General features: G+C 39.6%; 2 protein-coding genes across 5 annotated transcripts in view; one reads left to right on the top strand and one right to left on the bottom strand.

Moving 5' to 3' along the window:
- Positions 1-27,411, bottom strand: part of CMSS1 (cms1 ribosomal small subunit homolog) — a 243,329-nt gene that overhangs the window by 123,602 nt on the left and 92,316 nt on the right. The gene's annotated exons all lie outside the window — the stretch shown is intronic.
- Positions 1-27,411, top strand: part of FILIP1L (filamin A interacting protein 1 like) — a 210,317-nt gene that overhangs the window by 92,465 nt on the left and 90,441 nt on the right. For both annotated transcript variants that reach the window (XM_063350299.1, XM_063350289.1), the window contains exon 3: positions 7,258-7,368. The gene's annotated coding sequence lies outside the window, so the exon portion shown is untranslated. The remainder of the gene's footprint in view (positions 1-7,257; positions 7,369-27,411) is intronic.

Genomic DNA, 27,411 nt, shown 5'->3' with positions numbered 1-27,411 from the left:
AAGCACTTTTTGCACAAGATAATTCAGATTGAGCAGCACACACAGAGAAAAGAACACAGTTTTAGCTGAAGAAAGCTAAAGTCCTGAAGGATGCCAAAGACTCTGTGTCGGTCTTAAACAGAAAACACAGGAATCTTGAAAAAATAATCAGTGTTTCCTGCCAATTCTACATTGGCTTCATGCTGGTCTCCTAAAAGAGACTTGAGAGCACTTGACAGGACATTTTCTAGCAAATTTAGTAGAACTTGAATACGAACACTCTATGAGGAACCTATAGTTAAAGAAAACATATACACAAATAGCAGAACAAATACTGATCTTCAGGTACAAAAGAAGTCTGGTTCCTCCAGTCAGCCAGCCCACAACAAGTGTATCAAAGAACATGCTCACATGTTTTCTTGATCAGCAATTTCCCTGCTACTCCCTTAAGGAATCAATATGTAGAATGAATTTAAGGGGAAAAGTTGTAGCTGCAGCGCAAAGAAGTTTCAAAAGCTGCAGACAGCATCACAAACTCGCCATTTGTATTTTGTAAGCTTGTATCTGCGCAAATACACAAGAAGAAAGAGGAGGCTTTACTGACAGACAGCAACTGACTCACGCTCCTGTTGCAAAGCTTACTAATGTCATAACGCTACCATTGCTAAACCCACGAACATGAAAAGGACTTTATTTGATCAAAATCAGAATTCACATAAGGACAGAGAAGTTTCTAAAGCTGCCTGGACCACAGATATCTAATGGCACTTTTCATTTAGCATTATGGTCAGCTATCTGTAAAAAGCGTATTAATGTTTCATAAACATAGATTTTAAAACAAAAGTGCTTCTAATCAGATCTGGCAGGAAAAGGAGAAATGCATACATAGAATGAGGTAAGTGTGATCTTGCCCAGCTGAAGAACAGGGAATGGCAGGGCTTCAGGCCATGACTCACACAGACACTAAACAGTAGAGAGCTAGAGATAATTCTCAGGTAAACTTTGCACGAGCCACTACGTCATCCTTCCCTATCCTTCCTGCATTAATCATGTCATTAGTAACCTGACGCAACTCGAGAAGAATGTCTGATTTACAGGGAGCAGAGCAATGCTAACAGAACAAACGCTTTGGCAGGTCAAAAAAGGACACACCAACCTAAATTTCATTTTAGCTCTAACCACACCCTAGAAGAACAAGAAAACTAGGAAAAAGAAAAACCAAAAGAGATATCTTCCCACTGTGAGATTGCGTAGTTCGTTAAAAGTTCCTGATGAACCAGTTACTGAGAGAGTACAAATATGAAGGATATGCAAGAGCACACGGATAAAGAACCAGCCCGAACACGTACCTAAACAAGGCAAAGAAGAAAAAAAAAACCCAAGCTTTCTTTTGAAGTTTTCATCACAGTTACGTAATTTCCACATTAGTCTAGATGTTTTTAAACATCTTTTATAGCACACAGTTGTGAATCAATTGTACAATGAGTACAAAGTGTACTGTTAGGAAAGATTCATGTCCCAGCCAGGTATCCTGGTTACTCCACGAAATCAAGGACAAGAGGAAATACTGGGGCAAGAAAAAACGTAAAATTTCAGAATTGCTTTTAAAAATTATTGCTCACTCTGGATTGATAGTGGTCACTTTAATAAATGTAGCTATAATTTAATATATTGTATATAGCTATTTCATCTTAAACAACTCGAAAAAGTAATGGTCATTTGAAGGAAGGGCAGATTACTTCCATTTACTCTGAAGCAAATAAAAACCCGTGCAGATTACTTTAAAAGCAGAATGAAACCATCCTTAAGTTTCTTGAAGCAAAGAAAACTATCACCCAAAACATGCAAGGGGTGCAGGTAGCAGCAGCGGCATTTAAAAAAAGTCCACAAGAGCCACTTCACAGCAGCAATTCTCAGGAGAGCACCCACAGCAAACGTGTGCGTACGTCTCTAAGCGTATGGAAACCCTATTGCTTATAGGGTTTTGTTCACACTCTGTTTCTAAGCCTTCCTAACCAGGCTGCCTATTTTCTTAATGTACACTTCCCATTGAACACTCCCTTTTCCCTCACTTTCATTTGATCTTAGCATCAATCCCGTGAAATTTCGAAATTGATTTCTTAGCTTCATGACTTCAAACCACAGGGTTGCAAGTCAACTTTCCATCATAAAGAAAAGCTCTAGAAATTGAAAAGCAAAGTCAGAAAAAACTATTTTATCTCTCCCTTTTCTTCTTTGTCTGTGACCCACTACAATGGCTGCACGTGAGCTACTGATAGTTAAATGTGTCACATCCATTACAAACAGGTAATTGTTTTGTTCTTACTGAGTATTCACGGCATCCCTTTCTCCATATTAAAAGTACCATATATAAGATATTACTAATTTTATAGCTAAAATGTTAAGACAATACATCAGAATATTGGTGGAATGCAAAATAACAAAGAAAATACAACATTTATCTTCTTCAGAAAAGATTTATAAAGCTTCTCCATCATGCCACGACAGTAGGCCTAAATCTCTCATTAAAATTCAAATCAAGATGTTTTGAAGGTGTTCTCGACTTCTGTAAACGGGCATGGCCCTTTCCTGGCTTCTTGCTTTAAAGCCAACATTGACTTGAGAGAAGCAAAAAAGTGTTTTGTCCCTCATAGCTGTTCAATGTCATATGCAAAAAGCATTAGTAAACACAAATCTGAAATAGGCAGTAATCTGCCTTACAACTATTCCCTTTCTCATCAGCTTTTTGAAGGTCAGCTAAAGACTATGTGGGCAACAGTGAAAAATCTCTCAGAAGAGTCCCTATATAGATAAACAGAGTTTGCCAGAAAATGGTAGGTTGGTAAGAGTGATCTATTTGTGCTTCATTCAGCAAAGGTGCTAAGAACAGTTTCCCAACTTCAGTTTATTTTGGGAGGAGTGTGGGTGTCTGGATTGTTCTTTTTTTTATTTTAAGACCTTCTGAAACCAAAGAAAAGATTGAGAGATACAATCCCAACAGCTTAATGCATATTCTACAGCATATATGAGCACCCTGGGGAAAACCTGCACTCTGATAAACAACAGATTACATCTTCTCCTGCCTTGAGGAATACAAACCAGGCTTACAGTTTACATCTAATCTAATGGTGGCTTTCGAAACAAACACATTTCAGACATATCTAGCAAATACTTCTCTTCCCATTCTGCATCCACAGCTTTCTCTTGAAAAGAAGGCCTTCCCTGACGAAGACTTCAAGGATATCTCCCAAATCTGTCAATAGCTTGCATTACATAGTACACCTAAGAATTTTAAACTGACCTTTGTCCCCTCCGAGAAAGCCATCAATCTGTTCCAAACGACCCACGTGCACTCAGCAGAAAGCAAGGCTCCCAGAAACTCTTTCAAATACGTAATTTATCTGTCCCATGGGGTCAGACTGTGTGTGCCTCTACACACACATGAAAGGTTTCCACAGTCTTGAATATCCCACAGCACGCATCTGGTCCTTAGAGGCCTTTCCCTGTTCCTTGCTCTGTGGCAATGCTTCCTTCCATGTCCACATCTAAAAAGGGTCTCAAGAATTTACTCACAAGTTGGAAGCAACATGCACGTGCACTTTGCCAGCACAGGCTGTAGAAAGACAAGGAGGAGGAGGAGGAGGAACACCCACAGCCCACTTGGGTTGCACACCTACTGTAGCCAGGCTCCTGGGATGCGAACACGCAATATGAATACCTACCTCCCCAAGGCAGCGTGCAACAGAGCTTGCATGGTTGTTATAAGGCCCCATGCAAATGCACAGTTTTCTGGTGGTGGGAACTGAATTTGATACCTCTGCCAACTTAAAAATCCATCCCCAGCAAGGAAAAACAAAAACAAAGAAACAAAACAGACAATGGCTATCGAGCCTCCAGAGGAATGTAATGACTATAACAAAAAGCAATAGCAATAGTGTGACAAGGGTTTATTAACAGGTCGAAAAACAGGCTGAAATGACTCAGCTGCCGAATCAAGTCCCAGCAGGATTGCCTTAAATTTCCTCCAGAGATTGCAGGCCTTTGCGCAGTTTGTATTCAGGTTCTCTTGGGACCATTAAAAAGAAGGCTCTAGCTCCTCTTGCACCTCTCGGATCAGAAGGACGCCCTACCAAAGCAGGGCAGCATCGCTATCCCCTATCCCTTTTTAATGGAGCAGAAACAGGCTCAGAAGTATCAAGCTGAACCCTCTTAATGAAGGGCAGCGAGTCAGAGCAGAGCACAAACTCCTACCAAACCGCCGCTGGTGCAGTGCCAATGGATTTCTTAAAGTGATTGCAAGACTACAGTAAGAAAGCAGAAGCTTGTACAACTACTACTAAAAGAGCACATAAACAGGCTATAAATGTGGAGAGAGGTGACAACATCGGAGTGACTTCAGTATTTTATCCCATTCATTCAAGAAAGCCATGTCTAACCATCTTAAATACAGCCTTCTCCTTTGAAACACTACCTACCTTTTCCACTATTAGGATGCACCCTATGTACTTCAATATTTCAGCTTGTTTATTAATGCATACGTAGACGTCATTTCAAGTATGCAAGAGACAGCAGTGTGTTGTGATTTCGAACATTTCTACGTTCACGTGTAACTACTCACAAAACTGACATTTCCAACCCATTCATTCCAGGCCTTCTCTCAATTACCCATCTTAAATAGCTCACTAACACAAAGGTTAAAACATGAATTCAACAAAAATCTTAGTTCCTTACTTATAATGATAACAAAAATAATAAATAGAATCAATTAAGAAGTCCTGCTTTTTTCACTAACAAATACACTGATTTTCGAAGAGAGCTTTCAGACCAGTAAGACATTGTCCTCCCTGATGTTCCATGTGCACTGTGGAACAGCCTTTGAAGGGGACAGTCAAAACAGGTTTTATTTTCTTTCGGATAAACAAGTCAGGTGCCAAATTCTTCTATATATTTGATGAGGAGGTAAACGCCTACAAGTGCTTCAGCTGGATGCCTAAAGATGAAGGAGAAAGACCAGAATACACCAAGATCAAAAATGGACAGTCATGGACCTGGCAGGAACTATGAACTGAACAGGAAAGAAACCCACCACAATTTGGACAGGGGTGAGACATAGAACAGACCTCTCTACAGTTGCCAGAAAAGCAACAGAAAGCCAAAAGTTAAACTTGCTGCAAGCCATTACTCAAAGAGCGACTCAAAATAGTAAAGAGCTTTTTGGTTCTTAAATAAAATACTATGACAACGTGTTAAGAAGCATTACATTATCATAGTATCACTCAAGTATGTGAAAACTATGTAAAAAGTTTCCTTTCTCCCTGCTTGGAGGCTGAATTCTAGCAAGAAATCTCTAAGATCCCGCAATCATTTCCTTGGCAATTTAGCATATTGGACAAGTCACTGGTCTTAACAAGTGCACCAATTCACATCTAGTATTGTCTTAATACCCCCCACTCTGACTACAGACAAAAAAGGACCACAAAGCATCTAATTGTGCTATACTGAAAAGATTTTCTTCTCTTCTTTGAAGCAGAAGTGTAGAATTTCCTTATATACATCTTGTTATTAGTCAAAACTAATGCAATATACTTTGAAGAAAAACAAACAAGAAACTTAAATAACACATTTAACTTCACTGTTGCAAGAAAACAAGTTCATTATATGCTTCGTGATAAATTACCTTGAAAAGTCAAGGAGATATGGGAAAGGACGTTTATCCATCAATCTATCTTACATCACTAGATGATTTTGTAAAGAGTGTATTTACACAGCACTTCACAGAAACTTTCCTAATAGAGCCAAATTGTTTTAACCAACAATCAGTAGAACAGGATTCTGGTTTTATCTCTCTCCTGTGGCTTCATCAGTAACTGGTCAGTAATTACAGAAAGTTTCTCAAAAGGTTAGCCCTTTTTGACTTTAGACCAAATTCCACACTTCACCACCAAAACTTAGGAGCTTAAATTGGAAAGTCACTACAGATCCAAAATCTAGCACCTGTAATGTTAAAAAGCAAAAATACATAAAAGGTAAGTAGAACACAGGGCATCTGTAGTTTTGAAAACTCCAAAATGCTTCTTTTGTTAAGAGGTGTTATTACAGCCATGATGTATTTGTTATCTTATTATAATAGCTAATAGAAAATTGACCAAATGGTATATTACCTGAAAAAGTATGACGAAGACTGTCATGGGAGTAGTTGAGATTACCTGACATTGACATGGGAGTGCAGACAATTCATCATGTCCAAAAAAGCAGTGGGAAATCAACTTAGCCTGGTAGAAATTTAGAAATCTAAGAGTTCAAGAAAGAGTTATCCAGAATACATGAGCTAACCCAGACTAACTGGTGCCTTCTCCCTCTACTCTGTCATTATCTATCAGTAATAGATGGTTTAATACTAGAAATATATTATGTGGTTTTCGCTCTTGGCAATAACTTCCAGAAACAGCAGGCAAATATAAAGTATAATTCAGTTTGAAACAACTGTGTGTGTGTGTGTATTAAATGAGTTGCTACCAGCAAATAACAAAAAATGCCTTCCTGTGTCCAAATAATCCCATTTTCTGTCCCTTTCTCTTCTGTTACATCCTTGGATCATTTTCTAAAAGCACAGACTGTACTTGCTTCACTCCTCAAGATGTGGCAGGGCTGAGTGCAGCTTCATTCAGGTCTTCCTCCCAGTAGCCTGTCTCTATCTCCTCTTGCACCTCACTTGAGCTCCTTGGTCACACCTCCATAAAAAAGACAAACTGTTGCTAGCATACCATTCAACATCGATACCGTGGCATTCTTCACTCTCCTGTAGCTCCCTGGCTGGGGGCTACACTTCTTAAAGGCCCCTTCGAGATCCTTGATGAACCGGTGAATTCCCAAAGATGAAATTCTCCATGTAAGTTCCAGCAACTAGAATTTGTGCGCTCCCTAACAGTGCAAACAGATATTTTTGAAACTATAGGAGATTACAGAAAAAGGCGCAGAACAAGCAAGTCTCTAAATGAAACAGAAATCAGAGGTAAAACAGGAGTGCTTTATTTAATATTCTCACAGGCATCTGCTAGACTTCATAATAGTTAGTCAGACGAGCATATTATTACTGTGCAACTTTTTGAATGTTAGAATCTTTACTGGATCTAGTCTAACCCTTAATAAATTAATTTATACAAATTTATCAAGTTGATGCTGAAATAAAGACCTCAAGTCAAAAGGAATCTCTCAAGCAATATTTACTTATGCTTGTTAAAAAAAATAATCATAATCGTCTTTTGAATTTTATTGCAGATTCATACTACGAGAGAAACAATTCTGGACACAACCAGACATAAATTGTGTCCATTCTGGACACAATTTAGGGAAAATATCCCTAACTAGCAACATAAAAGCTCCGAACTGGTAAGAATTATTTAAGGTTTTTTTGCATGTTTTTAAGTGGGTCCTACTGGAAAATATAAATAAAATACAAGCTCATTTCTCATGAATGATTTTTTCAGTAAAATTAAAATAATAGGAACCTGTACATATAGGACACTTTTTGCAGATAACTCAGTAGACTGACTAGTAAAAGAAGTTTCATCTTTTAAAAAACAAACCATTCCTACTTTCTTGGCAAAAATTTGGAAGTCTTTCTCACACTTTCTACACATAGTGGGTATTACTCTATTTATCCAATTCTTTTAAATCCCAAGTCATAGGATGCAATGGAAAAAAAAAGGATTTTGTTCAGCTTACTAAGGGACTCTCTTAGTTGATTAAATTAATTAAAAGCTTGTTATATATCAAATCAGTCTTTGAATGTAAACGTGAAAAAATATTGCAAGTAGATCTGTATTTCTCCTGTACCACTTTTTCAAGTCAACGTCCCCACTTAAAAATAGTAAACAAAACTATCAAAAAAGTATGTGAATCCTCCTGACATTTAAAAAGTAGGTTCACATAGCCAACGTCGTTATATTGAATACATGTACAGTGGTTAACTCACCTGCTTTTGCCATTTGCACACTAGAACAACAAACAATGCTTTTTTTTTCCCTGACCAAAATAATGTTTCTGTAAACACATTCTGGAATTTCACCATTCCATTTAAATTAATATGGAGCTTAACGGTAAGTGGCCCTGAGAGAGAGAGCATTTCTGATGTTTTTGCATGAAACAGATACCTTCCCTGAAACACTTCCTCTCTTGCACCCGTTTTTGGATATTATCACTGTTGTCTGACAAGAAAGAGGTCAGCTAGGATTGCAGGGATACTTTACAGTAGCTGTTGGGCATTTCTTGGAAACTCCGCAAGCCTTTAACTCCTTAACTGCCTCACCAAAACAGACAGGAACAATTGCAGGAGTGGTCTTGAAGGAACACTGGAAGAATAATGACTTTTCAGGGTGCACAGCATGCCGTCCACTGAGCAGTCTCACAGTGCTTAACTGAGGGGAATAAAAGACTAAGCTTTTCAGGTGAGCAAAAATGAGAAAGATCATGAAACGGGCCACGTGCTGGGAAATTGAGAAGTGTTACCACCTTTGCAGCAGTCAGGCCCAAACAGAGCAGGGGAGGCAAGACAACATCATTTATGCAGAAGAAAGAGAGACGTTGTGCTTGAAAAGAAAGCAGAGACAGACAGACAGCCAGGTTTAAAATAGCAAGGTTTATCAGCATTCTCCCACGAGACACACTTGGCTGCCTCTCAGCGCATAAAACTCTCCAGTTGCTCAGTAAGACCAATAACGCCAAACTAAACCTGTACAAGCAGCAAAGAGTACCCTGAATTTGCACAGAACTTAGTTATAATGTGACACAACAAACTTCCATCCCCAACACCCTCACAAAGCCTTCCTGATGTTTTCAAACTAGCTGCCTCAGGTCAGGCAGGCTGCCAGAAACCTTTTCAATTCATTTATGAAGCTGTATGCACACAATCACTAACATTGATCTGTATCAGTCGTGCCCATATTTCCATTAAATGGGCCAAAATTTGCACCCACGTTATACTGGGTGTGGGAGGACAGACAGAGCCTTAACGATGCAGACTGATGATATCTGGGGATACAAGATTTACTTGTATAAAAGTTAATGCGTTATATATATATATTTTTTTTTAATAGAGTAGAAAATTCCATTCATGGTGTAAATTTACTCCCGATGAGTTCACTGAACTCGTGCACCGGCCACCGTTTCCCCTTGAAAAACTTTAAAATGATCCAGGCTTAACCACTTCACCAAACCCAAGTTTCGTTGCTGTTTTGTTGACGCGCTGCGTGAGAGCTGTTGAGGGGATGAGGAGGAAAGTGCTGCACCACGCCACAGTCTCTCCGGCACAGGCACCAGAAGAGGCTGAGAGAGAGCAGCAACTGGGAGCGCAGGGCATGTTTCAAAAGGCTCAGTTACGAGACTGATGAGAGACAAAGAGACTGTGATCATGCGGCACAAATGTCCTCATCAGACGTGATTTCCACGGCTTCTTACTTCCCTTTTTCACTCTGTGTTCACAGGTGTCACGCACATCCTCCCCCTTTTTGCACAGTGAACCTAGTTTACATCTTGTTTCAAGGACACTGTGATGATTTTGGGATTTAAACCATGATTTAGTTGCAATATTAAGGCTGGCATAGTTTTAAAAGAGCAGCGTTCCTCCTTAGGCTGCGTACTGGTTGCACTTTGCAGGGTTTTGGCAGCAAGCAACTTAGCTCATCTGTTATCAGCCTGTAACACTCCAGCGTGCATACCAGATCTAAGAAGCATTTACAAACTCAACTCGGAAAAAAAAAGAGATTAAAAAAAAAATAATCTTTCACATAACTGATTCTGTCTTGCAAAAAATCTCTATATGCTTTTGGCTGCTTCTGTTCCCACCTGAGGTAGGGCGTATCCACGTGTAATATATTATGCATGTGCGTGCAGGTCTGCAGGGCAACCCTCTGTGCTTCCTTCCAAGTGGCAAATTTTCAAAAAGCAGTTGCCACCGTGTACCTCATTGTGTACAATAACTCAAGCTAAGGGCCGAGGAGCGAGCTAACACAAAAGAAATCAGCTCAATTTTGTCTACAGTAAAAAGAAAAGCAAAACGCAAAGACAAATGCAAAAGTAAGCGATTTCCAACGACTTCACCTGGCTCAAGAATCAAATTGTAGCCTCATAACACCGTACCAAGATGTGCTGCAATAAATATTACACTGCTCTAAACTAAAGAAATTGTTAATGCCAACCTGGCATCATCGTTGTCAGTAGAAGACCTCTTCCTGCCCCCTTTCTTTTAAACTAGCCAGGTCTCAGTGTGGAGCCACAGGTTGCCTCGAAGTTCTGTTTGCACCTGGCAAAGGAGAGTCTGGGTTTTTGGATGGCCCGGATAACCAGCCATACCGAACAAGCAGCTCCTTTATAAAGATCCCACATTTCTGTAGTTATGGACAACTAATGGAAAAGGCCTGAAAGCTGAACTTAGTGTAACAGAAGTGAGATGAAACAAGTTGGGTTTTTTCCCCCCAAGCCATAAACAAAAACAACAGATGAATGCAGCAGTTTAAAGGCTAGGGGCCTATGCAGCATTTATTTAAAGGCCTAAGGGGCCACAGATAACTAGCAAGATGGCTAGGGCATGCTTCCTTTAAGCTGATATCACAATGTAGCATCACATTAATAGGACTGGGGCTTTATTCTGTTTATTTTTGGCTAGATTTTAAAATACATTATTTAGCGCAGGGAATGGACTTGAGTAAGGAAAAGCTGCTGTTCCCAACAAAGAATTTTCAAATGAATTGATCATTACATACATTTTAAGTCAATATTTTAATGGATACAACAATTTTCTGTCAAAAATCCGGTTAGTTTTGTGGAAAACAAAAGAATAAGTAAGAAGGAACACTGTATTCAGCTGTTTCTGGCATCTGATCACAGTCAGTATCTCTGGCGCAAGAAGGTATGTGAATTGACAAAGCTCAATTAAGAACTAGGCAAAAAAAAAAATTATCTCTAACTAAATGGACAAAATTGTCCATTTTCATAGGCTTTTCCCCTCCCTTCTCTTCTAAGCTGAAGATAATACATTTCTGCAAATGAGACGATGAAGGAATAAGATTTACAGGCAAGCTAGCAGAGCACGTGGGTAACGGGGAATGTACAGCGTAAGACTCCCAGAGCTTCTACCTAGCATTTCTAAGTTGTCAGATGCCTTCTTCTAGCCTGAATTTCTGAACAGGTACTAAAAATTCATTTAGAAAGAAATTGTTTCAGAAACCTTGTGCAAGGGTCAAAACTTCCTGCCTTTCCAGCTCCAGAAACCTAAAAGAACCAACTGTAGCATAGGGGTGCCTCCACAAAGTCAATGCCTTGCAGTTTCTATTTAGCTTACACCCCCACACACTTTGGAAGGCAAACAAGGCTTATTAAATCTTAGGAATCAAGAAAATATTTCCCAAAGCCAAAAATTAAAATATGTATACTATTTTTTAAACTTGATATTCAGTTGCCCTCAATTTCCTTCATTTTCCATAGCTATAATCATTAGAGTAAATATACATTTACTGTTTTACCCATATAATGGAAAAAAAAATAAAGGGAACTAATTAAATAACAGACCAGAAACATTTTGGGTTTTGAAACAATTGGAAAAGCTGCCATGTTCCTGCAGGCTCAAACAACAACTCCAATTAGTTTGTCTTGTGTTCCACACATATTGGCAACTGTTGAGATACAACAGTTTGTCCCTGTTCTTCAGGGACAAATTATCTTTGATGAAGTAGGGAAAAACTGTCCAATCTTACAAGCAGTTTAAATGATTAATTTTACCTCCTACCTAGCTAATTTCAACTTAATCTAGCTTGAAGTACCTATAATTGGCCTTTTCATGTGCCTATGGTAAGGCTTATGCAGAAGTACCTTAGTGTTAAAGGGGAAAGGGGTCAGGAAGAGGAGCGCAAGGGAAACTGGTTAGGAAGATCCAAGAGATGCCAAACTGCGTGCAGAAAATCCAATCTGAGAGAAGCGAAAGAAAATACAATAAATGAAACTCTAACAGCTACTTCATCTGCAACATGCAGGTTTATTTAAAATGTTCACAGCACCCTTCAGCAGAGAGCAGCACAATACCTATCCTAAAACACTTGTAGTTTGAGTCATGCAAATGTTCACTGCTTCATTCAGTTGAACAAAACCAGACAGCAGCAAGAAGGAAGCCTGAATCGTTATGCCAAAGCTAAGAGGAAGGCAACCCCTGACAGTTTGGGGGCAGGTTTTGCTTTGGAAATCTAATGACCAGGAAATATAAATCAGGGAAAAGCTTCTCAAAGTCTGATCAGGACTGCAGAATAATTTCCAAAGGAACGCAGAGGATGTCTCATCCTTTGTGATACCAAAAACTAGATGGAACAAAATAGTGGAAAGTAACCCAAGGAAAAAGCTAGTACTGGCAATTTGACAGGCAATACAGAATAAATTTTTTCTTGCGTCTCTGACTTCTGTTAACATTTTTGTAGCTCTTGATGCAGCAAGGTAGGAGCTTTGGTTTACACTCCATAAACACAAGCCAAAAGCCTCCCACGGTTCCATTTGGTAACGTCAGCTTAACATGCTCAAATACACACAGACTTCTGACAATGAGTCAAGTTCCCACTCAAACATAAATTATGCCAAAAAACGCCCAAGATTATTTCAACTAATAAACACTTGGTTTAAAAAACATGTCAAATCAACTTGGTCTTTACATCAATTTAATTGCCTCTTACCGCAACCGTTGCCTAAGCAGTAGTGTGCTGCAGGAAGCACCGAAAGATAAAGGCGATTGAAAACATTCTCACAGTGCTCCTCTGACTGTCTTCGCTTCCGTGGTTGCACAAAGCTAAGGACTCTGCACTAGGAAAAGAGATTCTCCAGCAACCAAAATTACATTGTAAAAATCATTTTAAGGATGTCAGTGTCCTGACTCCTGAAGACTAGAATTTGGGACAAATTGGGACAAAATTAAGTTCTTAAAGGAAAAGTCAAAGTCTTGTGTCCTGTCACAGTACACAGTTTCAAAGCCCTCTCAAAATGTTGTCCTTTGATTTAACGTTCATAGCGTCATTCTTATAAAAGACATCTCTTCATGAGAAATACAATACTTGAAAATATGCACGTTACCCCAAGTTTATACAGATGCTGTTCGTTAGCATATTTATTCTCTTTATAAAACTGTGACATTTGGACTTCAGATTTTTCCAAATTCCATTCCAACTCCCCTACCGAGTTTGTATACTGAGCATTAAAAAGACAACCAAAGCAAAAAATAAAAACAAAAAATTCAACACAAGGAGAAAACCAAAGTGCAAAGTCACTTGTGATACGCTGGATTTATAGATCCTGAAATTATCTTCTCCAAATGATTGTTCTTTCCAGAATTTCATACATAGTTACAGTAAGGCAGAGCCAGCGTGGTTATCTCTTGCCCAAGAGGCCTTTCCAATGCAAGACATCTCTAATAGACCACTCTGACAAGTGATTAGAGAAAAGCAGGCAAATTTCCACCAGACAGATGAAAGGAATACAGCAGAAATGCATTACGAGTTAAAACACTGATTGGAACACCAACGCCAGCAGCAGCTACAGCATGGAGAAAAAGACTGAAATCTCCTAGAGATTCTTCTGTCACACTAAAAGCTAGTTTTCCTGATTTGGACTGAGACACATTTGAGCGGCTAAACTGAAGTGTACTTTTCCGTAAGAACAAGCCTTCTTCCTCCACAGCTGAGCCACGCTGAGGCTAACCACGGACAAATAAATACTAAATTCACTCAAAACACTTCAGAGACAAAAGTTCTTAAAGACAACCCAGTTCAACTGAAAACACATGTATCCAAACATAATGTCGTGTCTCCATATGTATTTCCTCTCACAGAATGGTGACATGAGCTAAAATTTCATTCCCACTGTGAGATCTCCTGACGACTCATGGAAAGATGAATCACTGTTCTGAATGGAAATCATGACTTGTGACAGCTGTAACTTCTGATATATAAAGTATCACATGGGTTAAGTTCGCCTAACTCCCTGCTGTAAATAATTAGTGGATTGCAACAAAATGTCTTTCACTACCTAGCTTTAAAAGGTTCTGGAGAATTAATAGTCCAGAGTCTCACCCATGGTACGGGATAAATGCATGAGGAAAGAAAGCCAGAGGTTGAACTAGTTCCAAAACCTTTCTGACAGGGGCCAAAAGCAGATGCTTGAACAAAGAGAGCAACAGGAGCATCAACAGAGTGATCCTTCTCCTAGCGTGCCCTCAGCTGCCATTTAAGGCTTTAAGCTGCTTCCAGAATATCCTGCTAAACTAACACCACCAAACTGATCCTTTGTGAATCTCCTTACCAAATGCACTAACACCTCTGGCCTCGGTGATGGCCTGTGGCACTGACCTCTACGATTTGACTACAGGCTGTGCAAGGAAGTACTTTACTTGGTTTCAATCCTGTGGCAAACTGATTCACTGAGTGTCCCTTGATTATCATGCTATGAGAAAATAATTATTTCCATTTACTTCATGTGTGCTTCTCAGGATATCTCAGTTAAATTGGACGCCTCTCATACATTTTCTTTCCCATTTGAACAGTCATGATCTAGTAGTCCGAGGAGAGAGAGCATAGGTAATCTGGTGCTACTTGATATTTTATGGAGATAGGGAATCAACTGCATCTAATACCCAAAATATATGTGCACGAAGGCATAATAATGCTTTCCAGTTTAGCTTATTTGCTTTGTTAAAGCTCTTGCGTTTCTGACCAGTGATAGAGACTGAACTTAAGTATTCCCAGAACAACAAAGAGGGATCCCCTACAAGCCCTCTTTGCTGAGAAACAGTTGCTAGTAACTACCTCAGGACTTTTTCTTAGAGCTATCATTAGAAGCACCTAATGAAATAGGCTGATAATCCATTTGTTTTAATAATTTTCCAGCTACAACTCTGACATCAATTCTGCAGGGCTCCAGCAAAACAAATTCCAGCATGTTGCACTGCCCAAGCAGTTTGACATCTTTGAGAAGCGACACTGATTCCTGTGGGAAGGAAGAGTGCAGAATAGGGAAGGAAGAAGTTTTTACACCTCAGTGCTTAGGTACTTAACCAACTTGTCTCTTCAGTCTTCTGCTACACCTCACCGAGAAAGCAGGGCTTCTCCTGAGCAGGAATCCAGCCTTGGATCTGTGGAAGTGCCCTCTGATAGCCCCTTCTCTCTTCACTGCCTACAGCCAGCTAGGCTAAGCATGCATGAGCAACTAGCGCAAAAACCTTCCCGCACACTCCTCTGCATATGTGAAAGCAAAGGTTTATCTTAAGATACCTGATTCTGGACAAAGAATCACCCTGTTTTACAAGGTGTTGTGGTCTCAGCCCTTACAATTTTCCCTCACAGTGGAGTAAGTTTCCATATGTATATACTCAGGCATTTTAAAAGATACATGTATTTTATATATGTAAATATATAGGAGCCTTATTTCTGTCCCACAATAGGGCACAGCGTTATTCACAGGCTTCCAGATGCTCTGGCCAGTTCGACCTGTATACATCGGAGTCGAAAGTCGAAACACCAATGTTGCCAGCCACTTCCCTGACATTGTCATATACATTATGCCAAGGGCTTCTTTCCTCCCTCCTGCCAGATTCTCCTGTCCCTTCATCCTCCCAGGCAGCCCTCCTGCCCCCAGGGCAGCTGGTTAGCAGGTGCCGAGGTGCTCTGCGCTCCAGCACACAGCAGCAAACTGGGAGCCAGGCAGGGCTGCCCACCCCGGGGCAGGGGGCACGGCACGGGCCAGCGGCACCCCTAGGAGCAGCGCTGGCAGACACCACCGCTCCAGCGGTTAGACGATGGCCAAAACGCTGCCTTTGTTGTACCTGCCAAGCCGGGGAGCGGATGACCAGGGTCCATGCTTAACAAGGCAGCTGCAAATTCGACAGAGCTATTTCTTACAAGTATTGTACAAGCCCTTTGGGAAGACGGCCTTAAATCTCCGCAGGGTTACGTCTTGCACAGGTGGCCTGTATAACTTCACAGGATCCTGCTCTTAATTTTTTTTTTTTTTTTTTTTTTTTTCAAAGCTTGCTCACTACATTTATTACTGTAGTTCTGACTAAGCCTCCAAACTATTTTTACGGGCCCTGAACAATAGTAATCATTTAGGATCAAGTTCAACTTGCTAAACTGAATTATATCTAGTCCAGATCCTTAAAATCACACATCTCTGACAAATGCTGTTGATCACAGAACATAAAGAATATCAACTGGAATAATGTTGATTTAAGAGACATACGAAGAACACCACAAGAACCAAGAATTCGCCATAAGGCTTTTTAATCATTCAGTCCCTGAAAAAATGCAGTGCATTGTGACACCCTCTTAGCAACAACTTCATTTTGAAATGCGCAATGCAGATCTGGTAAGGTAAAGATGATCAGGTTTCTGAATATTGACTCTTGTTAATTTTTTCAGTGGCATTCAAGAACCTCGTCTAGGACCTAACAGGATATTAAGAAGTTGCAAATATCATTCTTCAAATAAAGCAACACTAAAACTAGAACATATTATTTGCAAAAGGCTATTTTCAGAGACTCAAGATTTTACTTAACTCCTTTGATGGGCAGCAAAAATCAGTTCTTCTGGCTTATTTGTAGAAAGACAAGTTAAAATGATTCCAATTTGATTCAGCTTCCTGAAACAAATCCTGATGCTTAAACACTACTATTCACTGTTGAAGCATTTGCCTGGAATCATATACCTTCTAAAGAAATCACTAACTAACCTTAAAGGGATGGGCAAGTTCCAGCTCTGCAGCTCTAATTTGCATGGAGCTGAAATTATGACAAAAACAATCTCACTATGCAAACGCTCTGAGGATAAATCTACACAGTTTGTCTTAGGCTCATGCAAGGTAAGAAAATAATGATGAACGTGTATGATAAAATGGTACTGTTCTCATTATTAATACCAGTGTGACGAGTCACAATCTACCTCACTGTTACCATATATATGCATTTCTTCCTGATTTTTATTTCAGTTCTAACCCTAAAAGCCAAACTGGACAGTTAGTTTTTTGTCTCAGGTATCATGAATATTCCTTCCCCTCTCCTATCCCAGTGAATTTTATGGGTTTTTTTCCTGTTCTCTTTTTTAAGGCTATATGGCAAGAAAGCATCTAAACCTTAAAATAATGAGAAAACATCTTACTTGCTCTAGATTTGTTTCCTTAATTAACAAATATGCTTGTGTTAACAACAGACCTTTAAAAACGCTACATTTTGAGACTGGCTAGACTATACTTAAAGGAAAATGCAGGTACTTAAAGTTATACTAGCAATAAGAGTCACAAAATACAGTCCCCAACCCTGTAATCCAATCTTACACACGCAGCCCCACAGATTTTAATGGGCCTACCTGCAGAAGGAAAGTTTGCAGAACCCCACCATATGCACTCTGATATTTACTGGGTCTTTGGTATTAAATGATGCAGGAAAGATTCTCTAGCCTTTCCTTTAAAAGCCTTTCCTTTCTTTTATCTCCAGAAATTTATCTGGAACAATTCTAGCTATTCAAGGCTGTGTGTCATCTTAATCAAGGTAAATCCACTCTACTGTTAACACTTTAAAAACCACTTACTCACTCAAAACAGAATTCATTGGAAGAGCGCGCTAAGAAAAATTATCCTCTTAGAGAAAGAATGTAAATTCTATTAATGCATGGGAACATACGATCACTACACACACACCTGCTGTGTGTTAAAATTACTCCTTTACAGCCACTCAGGAATCAAACTGGGGGCTGCTTTAGAATTTTTTTTTTTTTTAAATGCTAAGCAAATGTTCGCAAGCAAACCTACATGTCAGAAGTTTGACCAGGAAGTGTTTTTTTCATCTATGTCTAGAAGAAATGTCTGTACCTATATAACACAGAATTAGGAGGACACATTCAGATGATGAGGTGCACAGGTACCTTCAGAAGTGGCATTAATCCGCTGACTTAATGTATAACAGGTCAGCACTATTTATGTGCAGAAGAGGCATGGTGCTCTCAGGATCTAAACATTAGTTTCAGTTAAAATAATCTCAGTGAAGTCTTACTAAGTAGCAGCTCCAAGGAGGCCCTCTGTGCCTGCAGGATATGACTCATTGCTTTGCTAGGAAGGACTTGAATGTTAAACGCAAACTTTAGTAGTCACCTATCCGTGCCCTCCTTAACACACCTGAAAAACTGCAGACCTGTCCTCAGCTGCCAGGAAAGCAGCAGTAGGAACTTAATATAGCTGCCACTGAGACCAGAAAAAGCCACTCCAGAAGGACTCTCCTGGCAGATCGACCCATTTATGATACCTGCTGCTTAGGGAGCCGTTCCATTCCAAGTCTTCCCGTGATAATTGCACGGTTAAACATAAGCAGGAGAAAGGCCCCTACTGTGTCCCTCAGGTCCCACCTTGCCTCTGCCTAGTGTCACACTGCTTGTCACAGAGGCAGGTGGACAAGCTTTCCGCAAGTCTCTCCAGCACCATGGTAACAGAGCTCAAGTGAAACACAGGACAACTGGTGCTGGGCAGCTAAACTGGGTAATACCAAGATTTTGCTTTAATTTTAATTATCATTCTTCCAAACAGATGAACAAGTGTTTTAACTGGGCTTTTCAGAGCGGCCTTTAGAGAGGTGGGGATGGGGAAGAAGGCATCCAAGACTTTAACGTTCCCTTAGAACCTCTCTGAACATCAGAACCTTGTGAAATATTTGGATAGATCCATCCATTTATGTCTGAAAAATCCATGTCCTCAACTTCCACTAGCCACTGGGCTAGCAACTGGCCACAGCCATGTTTTATTTGAACAAGTGGGAAAACACAGAGAGGAACAAATAACGGTATGTGCTCTAAGCCACCTCTCAATGATGCCTTGCCCTCCCCACCAAGGACTCAGCTACAGTATAATCAAAACCAGAGTGAAGTTGCAGCTGCAGCCACAAATCAACATTTGCCTTTACATATGAACCTCATGTAGCAAAACTGTGGGGTCCTTATGCAGCAATGAAAGGAAAAGACGAGTTTTCTCCGCTTGCCCTCTGCCAAAGCACAGATGATGGCCTCAAGACCAAATTCAAACAAGGGGGGGGAAAAAGGAAAGCACAGCCAGAGACACAGAGGAGGTACATCTACCTGTCTCACCGACCTCCATTCCACTTCCTTTTTTTCCTGTGTAGAAGAAACTGCTTCTAAGAAACTTCCTAATAGAAAGCTGCTGTTTCCAGTTAATTTTTACCGCATTTTCCAAAGTTGCGCCATCAGAGCAGGGTATATTCCTATGGGAGCTGAAGGCCCAAAACTGTAACCCATTATAATAAATAATAACGAATGTCGTGGCTAGTAAAACCTGTTATCTGAACACATACAAAAATTAATTTCACTGTGTACAGTTACTTTTAAAACTCTGTGCTTTTCACATTTTCCTGGCAGACACATATAGCCACAGTCACCAATTAATATGAACAATATAAAAAATGTAAGCCATCACTGAAAGCTGTAATTTTACTTTGGCTGACTTAAGGCAATAATCAATCTTAATGAAAAAAAAAAAAAAAAGTCCTCAAAAACTAGAAAAGAACTGCAAAGCTGACTTGAGAATCTACCTGGAAACTCATGTTTCCCTTGCGTTCACTTGTGTGGAGATGAATAAGCATCAGGTAATTAAAAAAATCCTGCTGCCATAAAATCACCAGGTAAAACCAAGATAAATAAGAACAAAACAAAAGAATAACAAAAGCCAAAGAACATAAAAGGCCTCCAAAACAACAAAAAGCAGAAATCCACATGCCTGTCACAAAAAGAGATTTTGATTCAAAACAACAATGCAATACTGACTTCCACCAAAGCCTAGAAATTAAAGTTTTCAAAATTTCTTTGGAGCATCTTGTGACCCTAGGGCACTCTTGTCAAAATCATGCAACTTGTCCCCATGAATCATGCCCACCGTCAGCATTTGTGGGTTTGGATGAGGGGGATACAGGGCACTGCCAGTCAGTTCTCCGGGCTCAGAGGCGAGGAGAGAACTCATGCCATTCGCCCCGATGGCAGCATCCCTTCCCTTCACTAAACCCCAAAACCTAAAACCTCTGTTCCGTAGGAAATAAGGTCTAATCTGCCAAAAAGGTCACAGTGAGAGGACTGGAGATCTGAGAGAGATTTGTTTCCATTAAACTCCTGTGAAAGAATGATTTAGGATATTTATGTGATTTATCCAAGTTCTTCTCTTGGATGTTAAATAGGGAGAACGTGGGCGAGGGGAGAGGGCTGAGGAATCTTCCACTGCCATCTGCATGTTGTCGTCCTGTAGCTGCAGTTTAAAGAAGAAAATGCCAGAGCAGATTTCTTGCACAACTAAAAATTGTCTCAGTCTGAAAAAATATGTCAGCCTGCTGTTACATACTTAGGTATTGCCATTAATGACAAAAGAAAGCAAGGAGAATAACAACATGCAATCACACTGGTTTTGTTACAAAATACACAGAAATACAAAATCACAAAGACACAAAGAAAAACTCAGTATTTCCCCAACTATAGGAACACAGATTACCAAATCACAGAATGTAATAAAGATCTGAACTTTAGGATATAAAAGGAAAATCAGTCCACAGCTAAAAGAAAACCCTAAAATCCAGGAAATAAAAAAAAGCAACCTGAGTGATTTCATTTCTGATCAGATAAACCAATGAAAGATTACTATCCGATTTCTAGATAACAGCAGACCATAGTAACTGATGGGGATGGTATGAAGAAGCTCAGTTCAAAACAACAACAAACTAAACCCCAAACAAACAAAAATCCCATGCTAACACCTCAGAAATCCTAGATTTAGACGCAAGCCTGAAGTCCTACCTAGTGTTGTCCACAGATGCTTGGTGCCAGCATGACAAAAACGGTAAAATTCTTCAAAAAAAACCCGCTATTCTCAACAGCTTCGATGAGTTAAGTACTCTCTACTATCAGACAGCATGTAAAGATTTGGTCTGAAGCATAAAAAATGAAGTTCATGAAGGCAAACAAACATTAAAAAAAAAAAACAAAGAAAACCCAGGGTTAGGAAGAACAAAAATTAATCTATTTTCCTGAAAGCTGTCTAAAGGTGGGGAATTCCAGATTAGGGAGAAGATCACAAGCTTTCAAAGCTTGCCTAATATGTGTTCTGTGTTGCTTAGATACAAAAACAGACGAAAAGAGATTTTTGGACAAATAAAATCAAAACCAATCAAGCAAACAAACAAAAAAATATCAGATATACAATTTGTGTGAGGCCCTGAAAGCCGTATCTGGACACTTCACGTAACTTCAGTAGCCACAAAAGCAGATAAAATTGTGTATTTAAAAATGTCAATCAAGGCACTCTTACACAGAACTCCTGAACATGCACTGCCAAAGACAATTGTTTGAAGTACAGCATCCCACACAATATAGCGGGAAAAACAACAGAGTTGGCTTTGAAAAGTTATTTCATTCATGTCTGTCTGGGTAAAATTAAGGGGTATCTGTGGATTCCCCCACCTCCTCCCTCTTCAAACAAGGCATCTCCTCTCAGAGTAGGTTGCAAATGATCAAATCAATGGAATAATGATCTTGATTGTCTTAGCCAGCTCTATATAGACATGAGTTCACAAGAGAGGCAGCCATGCAGCTTCCTCAGATGTTAGTAAAGACTTTTGATCTTTCTTTGAAGAAACTTTTCTCAGGATATTTAAAAGTCTGTGGTTTATTTTCATGTGTGGGGAAAAGCAACGATGAGGCGAACACTCCCACACAAAGAAGTGTCTTAACAAAGCTATGCTTGTCAAAAATATCCTTGAAGAAAATTAATATATACTCACTTTGAAGGTGTACATTTTTATTTTGTAGTCCTCACTGTGGTCCCTGCTACCTATTTCATGACTCATGGACATACGGCACTCCATGCAAATACCGAGCAGATTAAAAGAAAAAGTGAAATGGAAATGGAGATTGCTGCAAGGGTTAAGAAGTTTGAGTCTTGGATACCCAGGCCAATTACTGTGGAGTAACAAATTAATTTACACTAAATAACACATACTAGATAATTCTTGCTAACTAATCATACTTTTTTCATTGAAAACAAAAGCAAGGTGCTTCAACGCTGTGTACTACTGCTTTTTTGCTGAAAGCTTATAAAAGACCACTTATTTTGTATTCATCGCATGAGAAGTACATAGACACACATTCTTTAAAACAGTATGTGTGCGAGTCTCTAAACACACACTCAAATACAAGAAATACCATTGGTGTCTTGCTTCTCTTTTGCCCACAGCTATTATAGCTAATAATATCATAACATTGTATTTCTTCAATTAGATTCTGTTTGGAGAGTTGTGATTACAGGGTGCTTTTCAAAATGACCTTATATGACATTACCAGTGTGTCTAAGGGCACACGAGAGGATGGTTTGTCACAAACGCTTCTTTGCAAGTCAATTTACCTTCCATCAGAAAAGAAGGAGCATATGATAGAAAACACACCAGCCAGGGAAGTTGTGGTTTTGTATGTGCATGTGTGTACGTGTAAGGAAAGTTAATCACCAAAGTCAGAGATGTAAAAATTGCACCGGACCGTGTGAACTTCATTTGTCTTTTATTCTTACAGACTTCTCTTCACTATATTTGTGGTTTGCTTCATATTACTTTGAAAAATAGTTTTAAAATGAAGATATCTGTTATGCTACTAAAAACATCAGAAGAAAAATACTGAATTGACAGTATTTTAATTCTGCTTAGATGATTAAAATAGAACATTAAATGTTCCCATTTTGGGGGTGACAGGAAGTTTTGGGAAGCGGGAGGAAACACTATAAGAATGGGATTTTTTTTTTCTTTTTTTTAAACTGATATCACAAAACTTACCCTGAAATATTTATAAGATTACCACGCAACGATGGCATTTTGGCTACATCAGGTCTGCTGAGGACATCAAAAGAAGTGTGGGCAATAACCAATATTGTCAGAAAGTCAGAAATAGCTGCTTTTGCAGGTTCCCCATTTACCAAAAAGCATGTTCAACCTGGGGAAGGAAGGGCACATACCTGCCAGCTGGGAAACAAGCAAATATATGGAGCATTTAGAGAGCCTTGTGCACTGAGAAACTTCCCCTGGATTTTAAATTTTGCCAAAAGTGTCATGTAGTTGCACAAAATTAATTTCACTGCTGAGACAATACCTTCAGGTATGTTTGCACCATGTTTGGCACAAGGAGATACTAATCTTGACCAGAGCCTCTGTAAGATTTCATTTAGCAAGTCTCTAGTAGGAAGGGGGAAAGCAAAAGCCAGAAACATAGGTATTGACCTGAGAGGCACATGGATCTCACGTGAAAGAATGAGAAATGAGATATGAATGTATAACTAGATCAGATCAATTAACCTGCAAAACATAAAATAAAAGCCATAAAAGCCTTCGGTAAAGTTGCAAAAAACCCCAAACAAACCTACCATTCAGTAGACAGAACGTGCGTGACTTACCATACAGAATGTTAGCCTACCTGTAAAACCAAAATCTAAAAGCTTTTGGTTTGGGGTTTTTTCTTTCTGTTTTCAATATTGCATATTGTTATTTTACAAATAGACAGCTACCCCTTCTGAAGTCCGCAAATACCCTATTTTAGCGATCACCTGTGGGATTTACAGAAACATGCTACACACCATGCAAAAACCTATTTGTTTCACAAGTTCGAATATGCCACCCTTCAGCTTCATGAATACCCTCATGACACACGATTCCGGGAAAAGGCCAATCAAAGTTTCCAGTGTATTCTTCCTAAAGATAGCCTGAACTTTGTCTATCCAGGGGTCCCATCCTGAACCACTGCCAATTTCAAGACCAGAGAGAGAGGGCAAAGATACTGACATTTCCACAGATTTCAGGGAAATTGGTGCCTGCAGAAAGAATTGAGAGATAGCCACAGTGAGGAAAAACTGAAATGTGGGACTCGAACTCAGCTGTAGGAACTACTGCCTTTGCTTTTCTATTGACACAGATCTACGTAAAACCAGGCTCCTCTAGTACTTCCCTCTACGCAGCTTCTATCTTCCTTTTTTTTTTTTTAAATTTTTAAATATATACTTGGTTGTATATACTACAGTTCTTAACCTAAATTGGAGCTGAATTATCCTGTTATGTAAATGTCTATCTTCAAGACATTCAGGAATAAGGATGAGTTTACATACACAGATTCTAAGAGAGGAACATTTTCTTGTCAGGTAGCACTATTTCCCATTTTCGCTTTGGATAATGCTGTAATTACAGAGTAATTATAAACTGGAGCCAAAATTACAGCAGCTGTATAATAAGCATTAAACCACAAGCACTGTATTAAAGAACGTTAACTGTTTCTTATGCTCGTAAAAAAAGAAAATTCTATACTTGGAAAGCAAATTCATATAATTGAAATTGGAGCACCTGAGTTTTATTTTGGTGTAGCTTACCAATAAAAATCTGTCACACAGACAACTGCAAGATTCCTGTTTTTTTTATTTAGAAAGAGAAACAGATAACATAGCATTGCAGAGTTTACCTTTTCAAACACTTAGATCTATCTGCTGTTATAGTAACATTTTTTTTATGTGCACAAAAAAATCTCTCTTGCACTAATCCTTGTAAATAATCCACTTCTAGTGTCTAATTACAGAAAAAAAAACAACAAAAAAGCAACCATAAAGCCAAGTAAGCAGATAAAAGTTTCCCATATTAATCTCTCAGAAGCAATTCAGTGTAATTGCGTAAAATTGCACACAAACTTCAATTCCCAGAAGTAAAAATGTAAAGAAATTCTAGCTATTTTAATTTTTATTCCTTAACAACCTTTTGAACCCATCAAGACATGGGATTATATTAGTGTTGTTGCCCTGCAGCAGCACATAGAAGCTACGGTGCACATACAAATTCAGAGTCATTCACCCACTAAAACTAAAACCCTAGAGCAGAATTGAGGCCTTACTGCATGTGTAGCACCTCACTGAGAAGACAAATCACCTCAAATCTACTGTTGTCTAACCTATTTGCTACTACACAAATTGTGTATATATAATACAATAAGTATACTGTAATTTTCTAAGACTACCATCAACCTAGCAAAATGCTGGATCACAGACTAGGAGAGCTGAAATCCTGTGGAGGAGAGAGAGGAAGGGTTTAACAGGAAGAGAAAACGAGTCAATGTTAGGTACAGTCAGAAGTTGTTCCAAGGTACGAGAAGAGTCAAGGGAAAAATCAGCCCATGTCAGAAAACTCTCAAAATACTGATTTCTGAGCTAAAACCTCTGTGAAATCCAGGTCTTCATTTCAGATTTCAGAACAGCTCCCCAGTTTTGCCAAAGAAATGTTATGCGGTACAGCAGGGAGCCCAAACTTCTGATTTTCTCATGGATCACCACGAAGAGGTCTACTACCCAGACCACTTGGTTTTATGGACCATCTGAAGAACTCTGCTTAGAACAAGGTTTGACATCTCTGAACAGGACCTTACATTACTAACTGTATTTTCCTAATATCGAAGTTTCAAGTATGTTCCAAGCGAGCTTCTTATGATTTCATGCAGAGCACTGTGAATGCGGGTGCTTTAAACTGTCACAGTATGAACTCAAATATACGGGCAAACACCACCTGAGCCTCAGCAGGAGGTGGGCTGAGATCAGTTAGTCTACAGGAAGAGCTTAACTTGAGCTCAGAGCCACAAAACCAGCAACTGGCCACATGATACAGGCTCTTTTCTCTACTTCTGGGCACAAAATCCCATCGTGTGTATATATATCTACGTAGAGACATTACAAGAGTGAAGAACGGATCACAAGTTCATACACTGATACTGAAATGACAGACAACTGACACAGATACATTCTTCAAAAGGACCTGGTGAAAACCTCCCACACAGACACAGCTTTCTAAAGACAACTGTAAGCCTATACAGACCTCATACGCAAAATGGACTTGGGACGATCTTACCTAACCACAATCACTGCATATGTGCAAAACACAACAGGACTGGAAGGGTGAGGAGGCGGCAACAGATGGCAGAAATTTCACACAGTACCTTTACTGTCAGCAGAGTAACATGACAGCTCTCTAACACAGTCCAAAAGGCATCTTACTGTCTCACAAGAGGCTCCCTGTCTCCAAGGGATGAGAAATCTGACTTGTGGTCAGATGAGTATAAATCACAACCAGCACAGAAATGACATCCAATATTCAGTCATGCACTTTTCCTGTCTGGGAGTGTTTACATCCTCCATTGAATCAAGATTTTCTTCCCATTTGGGTAATTGCTGTTCTTGCAGGATCCCAAAGGGCTTCAAAGACCAAAATTTGACAAGATCCCATGAGAGGGGAAACAGACTGCTAATCTATTTTCTTCCTCCTGTTTGACTCCCCGCAACTCCCACATGCCAATAGAGGCATCAAACTACACAGGTAAGCACTTCTGCATCAGTTTTCCCAGATAAACAGCTTAATCTTGCAGTTTCAATGCCAGGATGGAAACACTTACTTATCCCAGAGTCCCTGGGTAAAGAATCCATTAAAGAAGTCTCCTCCCTCTTACTGCCCAGCCCATGCACCAAAACAGCCCAAGAGTCTACTGTGAATAAGAGCACAGCCCAGATGAGGTAGTCAGCCATGGTACAATAGAATATTCCTCTGGATAGAAGCCACTGCAAACGGTTTTCAGGAAAACGCTAAAGCAGTCTACCCAAAAGGAAGGGCTGGATCTTTGGAAATGGTGCAAATCTACCACAGAGCAATGTATTCTCACTCAGGGGAAAGATGAACGTCCTAAACACATTCTGTCAGAAGGTTCCGGTTCCAAAAAAAGCCGCAGCGATGCTGTGAAATGGCCAGATCCTGGGATTCCAATTAACAAGGAGACTTCTTCATCTTCTCCCATGGCTCAGCATGGCTATATTGCTAGCCCACAGGCCACATCAGGACTACAGAAGGAGAACAAGACAAATCTGCCACTTTCTCTGGTGGAAGACATGATGTGGCCTAGCCAAAAGCCCCTTCCTGAGCCTGGATACTAGCTGGCACACAGCTACACAGGAAAGCAGAGGAACAGGGACAGGAGATTAATTTTTCCTCAGGCATGTATGTGTGGCACTGAGCTGAACATGATGCTTCAAAGTAGCTTTTGCTACACATGAAAGGAATAAATGTCCTGTAGCAAATAAGGTGAGACCACCTTTTTTCTTGCCCCAGACTACATTTGTGGTGATGGGCAGAGGGTTGCAGACCTCCTTCCAAAACATATCATGTGCTTTACACTCTCCCATTACATTAGCATGCTGAGCAATCAAATCCTAACTCCTTTTAAAAATCAGGCTCTTGATAGGAGTCCTTTCAATTTCAGCAGATCAAAGCATTGCCATATCGCTTTAAGGGATGTTAAAGACATAATTCCTTGCTTAGTC

This window comes from Chroicocephalus ridibundus, chromosome 1 (assembly GCF_963924245.1).
Source record: "Chroicocephalus ridibundus chromosome 1, bChrRid1.1, whole genome shotgun sequence".
Lineage (NCBI taxonomy): Eukaryota > Metazoa > Chordata > Aves > Charadriiformes > Laridae > Chroicocephalus > Chroicocephalus ridibundus.
Note: the sequence above shows the minus strand (reverse complement) of the source record. Positions and strands in the feature narration are given on the sequence as shown.